Raw genomic sequence first — 12,133 nt, 5'->3', positions numbered from 1 at the left:
GGAAGCAACCACACTGTCACCATTTGCTCCAAGAGTCCTGCAGAGAGGCTCAGGCTCCACTCACATGGAGAAGCCAAGAATATGATGGTTCCAAAGAAACGAAGAGCAGCTCTTAGGAACAAACTCCATGAGATCCACCCAGGTGAAGATTTTTCACAAGACAAGAGTCAGGCATGACAGCTGACATACAGGTAACCTACAAATCGAATGTTCACACGGGATTGGTTATTGTTACATATATATATGTAGGTTATTCTCATGCATTTCAGTTCCATATGTCTCTTAAGCACTTTGAAAATTAAAATCTCTTGAATGCAGAATGTTTCTCTGCTGTCCAAATGCCCCTACACTGTTCAATCACGATACAGTATCCAGAGGAACCCTTCTACAAGGGATCCCTGCTGCACCAGTCCTTAGAAAATAAAATATTCTGCTTGACATGGAATCCTTCTGGGAACTGGGATTCCAGCCTTAGGAAAGGGCAGAGCCAGTGTGAACTGTTTGGATTTGGCAATACCTAGGGAAAAATCCAGCTGCTTTCTACACTGGAATCTGATTTGAAATTTTAGAGGCAAGTAAAAATCTAAGTTAAAATCTCTAGGTCTGCCTTTTAATTAATCAGACTTTTCATCTCACTCTGCGTTCTCCTCCCTGCCAGGGCAACTGTAGGACTTTTCCAGGTAAGAATTCCAGAAGCACCTTCACTAGAAGGTTCTGGATGCAGCCATGGATAGGGACACTTCCACCAGAGTATTGCCAGTAACTGCATCAGAAGGTAATCACATCACGGTACAGACTGTTTTTCTTTGCTGGGTCTCTTTCAATCCATTCATTATGTACTGCTCACTCAGTAAATGCTGATTTATAAACACTTAGGGGTCGAAGTTGTTTCCTTGGTTTATTGTGTTGCGTCTCACAAGAGGTGTGAAAAGCAACACAGTTCCACAATAAAGAACATTTTCCCATTTTTCCCTATATCCAGTCTCCCAGAACACCAAGCAACCTCTGACTGGAGCCTGGTGAGATTAGGAACTTCCATGCTGCTTTTTGTGGAATGTTATCCCAGAGATTCAATAAATTACACAAAAGCAAAATGCTGGAGGCCTGTTTGATATTTCACAGAGTTGTTTGATCTGACATGTGTCAAATGATAAATGCGAATGGCTGCAGGATCATTCAAGCCCAAGTGGGTTTTGAAATGCTGTGGGAAAATTAGAGGATAAATAAATCTGATCCCAAGAGCTCAGGCTTGCTGTTTGGCATGTGTCAGAATGCAGACAGAGGTAAATATTACCTTTGTCTGCAGGGAGGGCAGGTTAATGCTGCTAACCAAGGACTGTGCCTCAGTAGGCGGTCAGACAGCAATCTGCCAAATTAAAAAATGAAGAAATGCTAAACGTATTGGAGGTTATTTAATGTTTACAAGGAAGTTAACAGAATTAATAAACCCTCTTTCTGCAATGGACTGTGAAAATGAATGTGGTTCTTTATTTTTAATACATGGTTTTCCTCTGCAAAGTGTGCAAAAATTGAGCCTTTGCTCTTCTACACTGGTGTGTGCAGAGATTCACAGATCAGCTAGGGGAAGGTTTCCTTTCCACAGTTTCTTTCCCTGTGGATCTTGCTCTGGAAGTTCCCTGGGTCATGGTTGAAGCCCTCAGCATTGCACCTGCATCAAGGTAAAGTTGTCCAGAGAGACTCCAGGGCCAGTTATCCCAGATAAACCAGCAAGCACAGCAAGGAGCAGCTTGTACCTCAGGAAAAGCCAATTGCCACATCCTTTTATACCCAGACTGCTGCTGATTTCCAAGTACAACATAGGGAGGTCTCAGGAGCAAAAGGGGGCAGAGTGTGAGGACAGTAAGATTAGGCAGCACAGACAGTGACAGCAGTGAGTTTGTGCTGTTCAGAAAACAGGAAAATTGAATGTCAGGGCTGGCACCACCAACAAACCCAGCAAAGCACAAACAGCATCTCAGCAGAAGCAGCACAGCTTGACTGGCAGCTCCAGGGCACAGCAAGCTGTGTGACAGGTCAGGGAAATAAAACCTCAGCATTTCAACTGATGCAACTTGACAGGGACCCCAGTGAAAACAACACTGCAGCCATTTTGATGGGATTGTTCTTTGAGCTGAACAAAGATCTTTGTTCTTAAAAACATCCAGTGAGGAATTTGTGTGAGCTGTGCTGTAATGAGAAGTCTCCAAGAGCCCTCAGTGCAGGGGCTCTGCACCCAGCATCACCTCCTCTGCTATCACTGAGAAAGGAAAATGTTTGAAATCCAGAAAGAAAATGTTCCTGATGCCATCAGTTACATCACGTGTAGAAGGACTGGGGATGTGAAATTCGGCCCAAAGGTATTTTTATGAACCTCGCTCTGACTTGTGCTTTTTGCTTGTTTTCATTGGACTGTAGGGTTTGTCTTTGTGCCTCTTGTGTTTTGTTTGCACACACAGAGCACTTGGCTGAGCCCCCAGCTGTGTTTATTCCTAAATCCCCATCCAGTCTGTATAAACCCAGTCTGGCATCCAGGCTTCCAGCTTCTCCTTGAACTTTGTGTTTGGCACCCATCACCTCTGACCAGCTTTGACCCACTGGGGTGGTGGATCAACATCTGGAAATCCCCATGGCTGCACTGCTGTGCCTGTGCTCAGTTCCAGCCAGGCCAGTGGGGCACTGATGGATCCCAAAGTCCTTCAAGGCCTTTCACAAAAGAATTCCATGGAAATTAAAATTTGCTGCACTCAGAATCCTTTGTTTGGAGGAACAGGAAAGGAAGGACTCCTCTGAAGTTGACCCATTTGTGCTTCAGTGATTTTTTCATAAAATAGACAAAATCCTGTTTTAATCTATCCCACTCCACAACCTTCTGAGGGACTCTGTAGGTTTCTCTAAAATACCTCTGTGGTTATTGTTAATTAGAAAAAAATAATATTGCTGAAGGATCGCTTTTCAGTTGAACTTCCTGAACATATGGTTCAAACTGAAGCTGAAAAGGAAAACTTCAGGACAAACTGTATGAATTACTACTAATAATAAAATCAGACATTTTTTATAAGTCCACATTAATCTTCTTTAAAAGCTTTGGGTTAACCACATTTTTTAAATAAAACTTTTACCAGAGCGGAATTTATTAAGAGAGCTCAGTGTTGCATTAATTCTGTTCCATGGGGCATCAAGAGAAGTTTTATTACTGATTTCAGTCACAACAGACTTAGATCTACACAGAATGGTTTTGATAAGCTCAATGTAAAAGTTTTATTGGTTTAATACATGAAAAACAGACATGTTACAGAGACCACTTCTACTCTATAAACAGCCATAACATGGATAATGCATTGCACTGGAGTCAGTGCTCCGGAGTGTAAATAATGGTGTGGAGAGAAGGAAAGCCTGGCCAAGTATGTACAGCTAAGAAAAACAACATAGACCCAGCTTGTATATGGTACTTCTCCTCTGCAGATCTCAAAATTAAATACAAATAAAGTCTGTATCATTAGGTCATACTCACAGATGGAAAAGGGAAAATTAACCAGGCCAGGGAAAGAGGAAAGTTGATGCTCTTTGTTGTTATGTCTATCTTTGTATTTGAAACTGTAACTACTGGGGCATTATTTGAAACAGGTTTTGAGGCCATGTGGTTGCTATTTGTCCTGGATGGGTTCTGTTCAAAGCCTCCTTTTCCTGTATGTTATAAAACTGTGTCAGAAAAACATGAAACAACCTGAAGTATTACATGGTGTCTCTCCTGAGGTATCCCTGGCTGTTGGGGATCCACTGATTTGTTGTGCTCCCAGAGAATGGGGATAGTGGCAGTGGTGGCGTGGGGCTGTGCTCTATTATCTTTATCCTAAAGATAAAAATGTGCTTTTATTGCACCAGCATTAAAACACAGCCCCTTGTTCTCCTTTGTACTTAGATCTTTTTATAGAGTGGTGAAAAAAGTGTGAATGGCTTGTAAATATAACTTGCACTTGCTTCAAGGTGCCAAGCTCACACTGGCTCCAGTGATGCAGAACGTGTGCCTTAAAAATCCTGAAATCCCTTTCTAAATGCAATTATGAATGTACCTCCCTCCACTATTCTGTGCTTCATCCTTGTATTCACTTGGAAAAACTATTTAAATGCTGTAATCCCAACCATATGGCTCAGAGCCTCAAAGAAGGCATTTAGCAGACACGTTTGTCTGGAGAATTAGGGTCTTACACAGATTATCCAGTGCCTGGAGATGCTCTGGGGGAGGATAGGAGCCCACACCAGTGGCTGTCTTGACAGAAGGACCCTCTAAATCTGCTCTGTCCCTTTCCTGTTAAACAGATCCTGGGCTGGAATAAACAGTTAGTGAGCTTACATTGGGGTGAGATGTCTTTGAACAATTTTCCTCTGTAAGACCACACAGCTTTACTTAAAAACCAGTAAACAGATTAAAAAAACCTTTATGCATGACTAGAAACCAACTTACTGAATTGTTAAAAATGAATCTTCCACTACTTTTGTTTGTGTAAAAAGCTTTTACAGGACTGCAAACCAATGTAATTATGCCTAGATCACTGTTTCATTTTAGGCAAATGTTTCACTTGGAAAGCAGGAATGTGGGACAGAACCAGACCTAAGCCTGGTGTGTCCTATTCCTGAATTTTACCCATAGAAATTAATTTTATGGGATAGCTGGATTTTATGCTGCTGATTAAAAAGACAAGCTGTCTTTTCAGAAGTGAGTTCATGCTTGAAGATGAGACTTCATGTTTGTTACATCTCCAGCTTTCACACTTACAAATGTGATTATTGGACTGTTGATTTTTGTAATAGGTTGGAGGTTTTTACATAGTCAAATACAAATTGTGTGATTTTCTGGTGCATTTTACCCATTCCACAAGTTCATATTGTAATTTAACAGTATCCTCTGAGATCATCTGTTACTTTTTGGCAGCCTAAGACTTCATGGGCATTTCAAAAGTGGCACCCTGTAGATGTGAAAGCAATGAGTGAATAAAAATACAGTTACTGATTTTCTGGGGAATATAAAAATGGGATTTCTCCTGCTTTTTGTGTAGGAACCTACATTAATTCCAGGAAGAAGGGCTTGGTCCTGGTTCTTACACAGACCTTGAGATTGCTGTCAGAAGAATGCCTTGTTTAGTAGCCTGTGTAAGCACTGCCTGCACTGTCAGTCCAGAGCACTTCCCACTGAATAAATGCCCACAGCTGGTTTCTGCTGGGAGAGAGGCTCACTGGTGGCAGGTGGGGCAGCTAGAGTTGCTGTGGTTCCTGGGAGAAATGTAGTGCCAAGTCTTCACTAAATTAGTAATTTGATTGACATATTCAATTAATTTAATAATAATTTACTGTGTTTAGCAGAGAGTCGCAGAAACGTAGCGTAGATATCACATATAACTAATTGTCACTGTTTTCCTCCTCTGCAGTTGTGTCTGTCACTTAAATATACTGAAATAAAGTCTGGTGTGTTCTCTGCCTTCCTGAGGTGCCAGAATGGGATTCTCTCTGTACCACAGACTGAATGGCAAAAAGAATCCAGGTGAGTGTTCAGAAACCAGGTCTCTTGCTAGAGCAACATCTAAAACTATGAGTTCACCAAATGAGTAATTTAAAATCAGCACCATTCATACCATTCTTTCCTCTTGTTAGAAGGATCTCTAAATAAGAGCAACTGGAGGTTTTAAAATAATGTACCATAACTTTGATTCAATGATCTTCAAGGGCTTTTCCAGCCTTAACATTAGTGTTTCTATAACTACTGGAAAAAATCTTGCTCCTTTACTGTGAAGTTATAAATGTATTTGTTTCCATCCTCAACAGAAAAATGTCAGATGCCAAAAGTATTTCCATTGTTTTCAGATTTTCCTTTCCCTGCACTGGTAAGATTATCTCCTGCAGAGATAACAACCACACAGTAGCCCAGCAAAGGATGGCTGGGTAAGACATCACAGCGATGGTCAGATCCAAGTCCAGGACACTGAACTCCAGGCAAGCAGATTTTATTTAACACAGTGGCACCTAAAATTAATCTGGCACATCCCATTCCATTCTGAATTCCTGTGCAGGGCTGGGGGGCATTCACAGATCTAGAACATCTCTCAGCTGGACAAGCAGTGATGGTTTCTGTCAGCTGCAGCCCAGAGCAGTTGTATTTACAAACACTGCACACACACAAGCCCATTAGGTGTTTATTTGTGCACAGGAATAACACCCACGTTTCTTTAGCTTTGTCTTGTACAACAAAGAGAACGAAATGTGTTTCTGATTATGCAATAGATATGGAGTCAAGGGAAGCCCAGCATTCCCAGACTGAAACCAATGGAAATTCTGAAAGGCTCCCTTGCCCTTTGCAACCTCAACAAGTTGAAGTCTCTTGTGTATTTTGTATTAGCTTGTCTTGTACAGTAATTAACTTATATATGACTCCTAGGGGACAAGTGATTATGGTTTATTTCCAGATGACTCACTAGCAAGTCTGCAAAAAGGGAGTTTGTGCTGCTCAGAAAACAGGAAAATGGAATATTTAGTGTTGCTGATGATACCAGTTCTGGCTGCTGAGCTCAGGCATCAGGTGAAGGGGCTGGAAACTTGTCAGCTTGAGTGCAAGGGCCTGTTGAAACCCTGCAAATGCTCAAGCTCTGCTCCCAGAGCATTTGATTAGGATCAGGAATTACAGCAATGGTCCAGGCAGTGATCCTGCACTGTGTGAATAATATGTGTGCATATAGGAAGAATAAAAATCATTCAAATATCATTCAAATCCAGGATTACAACACCACATTTTACATTTCCTTGTGATCTCTCCCTGATTTAGTTAAGCAAGGTGGGAAGCTCAATCAGCTCTTGCAGGATGAGCAGTGGGTGGCAGATACAGAGGGAGCAAAACCAGGCAGTTCCTTACATACACAGTAAAGCTATGGACATTCTTATGGATGCTAGGAATTTCTGAGTCCAGCAGGTGCCAAGGCAAAGTGGCCCTGGTTTCATCTGACATTCTTTCCTCCAATTGCATTAGTAGAGCATTTGGGAGGAAAAAGGGACTCAGGGTCACCTTCAGCAAAGACATCAGTGACATTAGTCTTATCCTGAGTCGATCAGCTGGAAAAAACATGCCAGGTCTGCCATTTATTTTTTAATAGATTATCTGCATATAATCAAATTTCTGATTTATTGAGTCCAAGCACTGCCAGTGATGCTGGAGTTGGCTCTGTCCTGGTTATGAGGGGCTCGCCCAGCTGGATCTGATAGAAGGAGAAGACAGATGATATCTGAGATCGCTGTAAGGCTGCCAGAACTAATTTACCCCTTCCAAAATCCTGAGCTGGCCTCTGAACGTTTGAACTGTGATTGAATTAGAGATTGATCATGGCAGTCAGTGTTTGTGTCATGAGGCTTTGAGGTTTTGATGGCATTAAACAGTCCTAACAAAATATATTTAGCATGACTTCGCCTAAAATGACAGATTTTTAGGGAGCTTCCTCTTGTTCAGTAATTCTGTGTGTTATTTCAAACAGCACTATTAAAATTGTCATTCCTCCTAACATTTTAGGCTGGAAACTTTGCAAGTGCCCTTAGGAAAGATTTCACAGTCTTGTATTTGGATGTGGGTGCCTTTGGTTCTTCTAACCCATATGTTGTTGGGAATCCTCAGCCAGAACTAAGTGATAAAATGTTTAGTCCAGTAGAAGTCAATTTAATTCATTTTGAGGAAATGAAAGAAAAAAAGCCCAACCAAAATCAAGCCCCAAATTCAGAAACAAATTATTCTGAAAAAAAAACAGATTTAGAATTCAAAGATCCAGAGAAAGCCTTGAAGTTTTTAAGGAATCAGGTCCTTATGTTTCTATTCCTTTCTCAGTGCACAGCACAGGTGTTCACTGAGGTCACATTTCCACAGGTCACATTTGCAAAGGAATTCATGTAGGTACCTTACCAGGGGCCAGGCTTTGAAACCATGACAGTCACATTTTTGAGAAGGAGCTTTTCAGATCTGGACACATCTTTTGGCTTAAAATGAAAGCTGAACATTTCAGAAAATAATTCTAGTAGAACTCTGCAAAACCAAGCCCATTGTACTAAACCCCAGCCGCCAGATTTGATACATTTTTAATTCTTGCCCACAAAAGGAAGGCATGAAGCACTGATCTGTTTCTTGGCTATGGAGCCAGAAGCTCCTGGGCATAAAACCTTTATCTCTGTGACACAGCTCAGCTCACAACATCTTCCAGTTTTACCACAAGGAAATTTAGCTCTAAAGCATCAGTGATGAGTTTGTTCTCATCATCTTTGAGGAGGGGTATTAAAGTTTAAAAAGCTCTCAGCAGATGCAGCACTCACAAACATTTATTGGTTTTTCCATGAGCACATGGCATTGCTCAGTAAAGCAGCCCCTGCCTTGAGGTTTGAAGTTGTCGGGGGGGCTGACAGTGTCACTTTGCTCAGTTACAATGCCAGTTCAGATGACAAGGGAGGATACACTGGGCAGCTTATGGTTTGGCAATCCAGATCTAATCATAAGCAAATTAAAACCTGGATATTTTAGAAAGAATAATCGATTAATGTGGGTTTTCCAAAAGTAATCTAATGATGAAAAGTCTAAATAAATACATAAAATAAATACTTCAATTATTTGTTCATAATCAGTCTAATGAGCACTTCTTACAGTGGTCTAGGAGACCTACATGGGGTTGAGCTTGCCATTCCTCTTTGCAGAAATGTTTGAGAAGAGCTGAGTCAGGACACTGTTGGTGTCGAATCATTCAGCAAAGCCAACTATTCCTTATTTGCCAATTAATAATTTAATTGCCCAATTTAGTTGCCTTTATTTGCCAATTATTAATTTAGTTGGCCAGGGACTCTCAGGCTTTCTAAATTATGAAATGAAATGTAGTTTTTTTTCATCTGAAAATGGTGCTTGCCCTTTGTAAATCTTCTCCTCCAAAAGACATTTAACATCATTGAGTGAATTAACATCACTGAGCCCAATAAAAAACTTGCATTCCTATTTTTAAATATTAACTTGAATCAAGGACACACTGTAGGTATTTTGATCACCTGACAGACTAGCAGCTTATCAGTGCTGTTGTGAAACATCTCTAAAACTTGCCAGACACTTGTGATGCTTTGGAATTGTGTAACTGCACACTTAGGTTGTGTAATACAAATTTGTCCACATCCTAAGTGAAGTGCAGAATTTAAGCAGAAGGTCTAACACACTGAAGTAATTTTTAATGATGGGCATTTATATGCCATAGGGTGTTTATTCTTTGTTGTGTTCTCCTGTCCTTGAGAAAAGTTTGAATTATGTAAAGGTGTTCTTAAATTTAATGCTGTAAAATTGATAAGGAAACCTGTTCAGGGCTTGGTTTTGTGCAGTGTCACCATCCTGATCCTGATTCAACAAGGCACTGAAGCACAAGCCGAATATTCAGCCCTCAGGTAACACATAACCTCTTATGTGTCAGTAATATTGGAACAGAAATACACTTAGAACAGAAATACTGCTCCTGGCATTCCTGCTGAAGCACTGATAAGCTAAACAAAGCACTTTTCAAAGCCTAATAACCGGATGGGATTTGTAGCATAAACAATGCTCCTTGTTATTCACCAGTCCCCAGGGCATCTTCCTCACTTTGTTACAGATAAATTAGCAACAAATGAAATGCTGTGTGTGATTTCCTGCCCTGGGTATGCCTGTGCGCTCGCGTGCCAGTGTGAGAGCTGTCATTTATTATTTATCCAAGAACGTATTCACGTCCACAGTGTGATTTAATTACTTATTAAAGGTGCCAGACTGACAGAGGCACAAGCTGGAGCAGTGTGCTTATCCAGAGAACATGGTATAGGCAGTGACATCTTCTCCAGGATGTTCAGTGCTTCACCCCAATGGACTTCCCAAGTCTCCAAGCACAGCTCTTTCTCTCCAACCTTTTCTCAGGGTCTCTTATCAATGTGTTAAGGTCATAAAGGCTGCTAACAGAGATGTCAGTCCTGTGGTTTTTAGACAGGAATGTTAATACTCTGGAAAATTGTTTGAACACATTAGATCAGTCTGTTTTAGCTAGACCACTCAAGCTTTGGGTTAGTACTAACAGAGGTGAAACCTCTTCTAATTAAATAATAGCAAAAGATATTATTTGTAAAGGTAAAAGAATTCTTTGTAAAAGAATGAGCCCAGATTTCCTTCTGCTTGCCAGGGGCTGTGTTCACAGTGCTGTGGCTCTTCTGCAGTCACTCACACCTTACCACACACACTTTTCTTGGAAATTGCACTTGAATTCTGCACTGATTGAAGAAACAGCACTTTGGGTCCATTTTTAAATGTCACTCTAAGCCTATTGCTGCTCAGCTGTGCAGTTTAAAGCACTTCTCCTGCCCCCAGGCACAGCTGGGTGCAGGACAGCAGGGAATCTTCTCTCACTTCCATCAGTACACAGGCTTCAAGGGAAAAACCGAGATTTTATTTGGCCTAACTCACTGAATTTGACCAGAGAAAGGCTGTTAAACAACAGCAAGGTTCCTTTCGCCTAGCTCCAGAATATTTTGAGGAAGATAATGAACACAGGAAAATCCAAACTTCTGTGACTCTGTTCATTGAATCAGTCAATCCATTATTGCCTCAGCCCAGCCATCCCTCTTGCCTTGCTGACATTTTGGTCCCAGTACATGCCTGAAAGTTGGAATCCTGGATCTGTTTTGTCTAAATTGTAGGTTGGGATTTTTTGGTGCTCGATCTTTTGAGTCTGAAAAGCACAACTGCAGTGCCAGTACCAGTGTTTGCTCTTAATGAGCTCCTTGTTTTGGCTCTGGAGTTGGAGCTGGAAAACACTGCCATGCCTATTTTAGTTTGTACAGTTGAATAGTCCCATCAAAGCCAACAGGTCTGGACGTGCCAACCACTGGCATTGCTGCATTATTAATTCTCAGTTTTACACATCCAGTCTTTTGATGTACTCAACAAAAACCTACCTAACCAAAAATGGAGCCTGTGAGGTACAAAGATGGGGCTGAGATGTGTGAAGGTGTGAAACACTTCTGGCACTGTTCTGGAGCAGAGCCTACAATGATGGCCTTTGACACAGACTGAGGGTGTTTTGACTGAGATGGGCTTTTGCATGATGCACCCCCAGTGAATCCCATCTGTGACTGAATTCCATCCTGGAATGTGAGATTGGAAGTTGTTGGATATGTAGGAGGCTTCACAGAGCTCAGCTCAGAACCACTGTGCCCCTGGTTCCTGTGCATGAGCAAAACAGAGTGTTGTTTTAGAGCAGCATGAAAGCAAGAGAAAAATCTCCATATGCAAACAGAAGGGACAGACAAGATTAGCCTTTATCTTAAAAAATTATCCAAATGCCAAATCCAGCAACAAAAAATATAATTGCAATGTCCTTGGCAGTCTGTCCAAGAGAGGCTCAACCCCTGCAGTTGGCTTTCCCTCTTTGGAATATGCCATAGCAAGAGAGCATTCAAACATCAAAGAAAATGTGTTCAAAATTCTGAGACAAATCGAAGTCTGTTTTCAAATAAAACCAAGGAAAACAGCATTGATATAGAACTGATGGGAAATCTGAACTTGGTTTTGACAGGTAGGTACACAATAACTTGTTTATTTAGTATATAAATGTTGCAGTATCAGGACAATTCACACTTCACACACCTGTAGCTCTCCTACTCTGTCAGCTGTGGCTGGGTTTGAGACACTGTTGTGTTATTCAATAGCAAGTGGTGGCTGTGACGTTTTTACCCAGTATTTCTATTTCTGAACACAGACTCTTCTTCTACTAAATAATACTTTTTCAATACTCCATTTAAAAACATGTCTTTTAGTGTCTTTCACACTAACTTTCAGATATTGAGAAAGGAATATTCTTTAATAACTTAGCTGTTAATTTTTCATTTAAAAATGATGAACAAGTTACTAACATTTTATTTGGTGAACCTTCTATGCTGGTAATAATGTTTCTGAATAATAAGACAATGGTATGTAATTGGTATAGTGGAACATAGAGATCTGAAAATTATTTTGTTCAGAGATTAGAGATATTACCTGAATTAGTTTCCCCAGCAGTACATACCAGTACCCTGGCACCAAATCAAAGGGGTTACTTCTTGGAAACTGGGTTTGTGATTTCCC

The 12,133-nt window shown here is 40.9% G+C and overlaps 1 protein-coding gene across 1 annotated transcript in view; it reads left to right on the top strand.

Moving 5' to 3' along the window:
• The window catches only part of LOC130266498 (FGGY carbohydrate kinase domain-containing protein-like), a 36,653-nt gene extending 35,792 nt beyond the window's left edge, over nt 1-861 (top strand). The window contains exons 7-8 of the transcript XR_008842897.1: nt 34-191; nt 659-861. The gene's annotated coding sequence lies outside the window, so the exon portion shown is untranslated. The remainder of the gene's footprint in view (nt 1-33; nt 192-658) is intronic.
• Nucleotides 862-12,133: the final 11,272 nt, after the last annotated feature.

Source organism: Oenanthe melanoleuca, unplaced genomic scaffold, assembly GCF_029582105.1.
Source record: "Oenanthe melanoleuca isolate GR-GAL-2019-014 unplaced genomic scaffold, OMel1.0 S066, whole genome shotgun sequence".
NCBI lineage: Eukaryota > Metazoa > Chordata > Aves > Passeriformes > Muscicapidae > Oenanthe > Oenanthe melanoleuca.
Note: the sequence above shows the minus strand (reverse complement) of the source record. Positions and strands in the feature narration are given on the sequence as shown.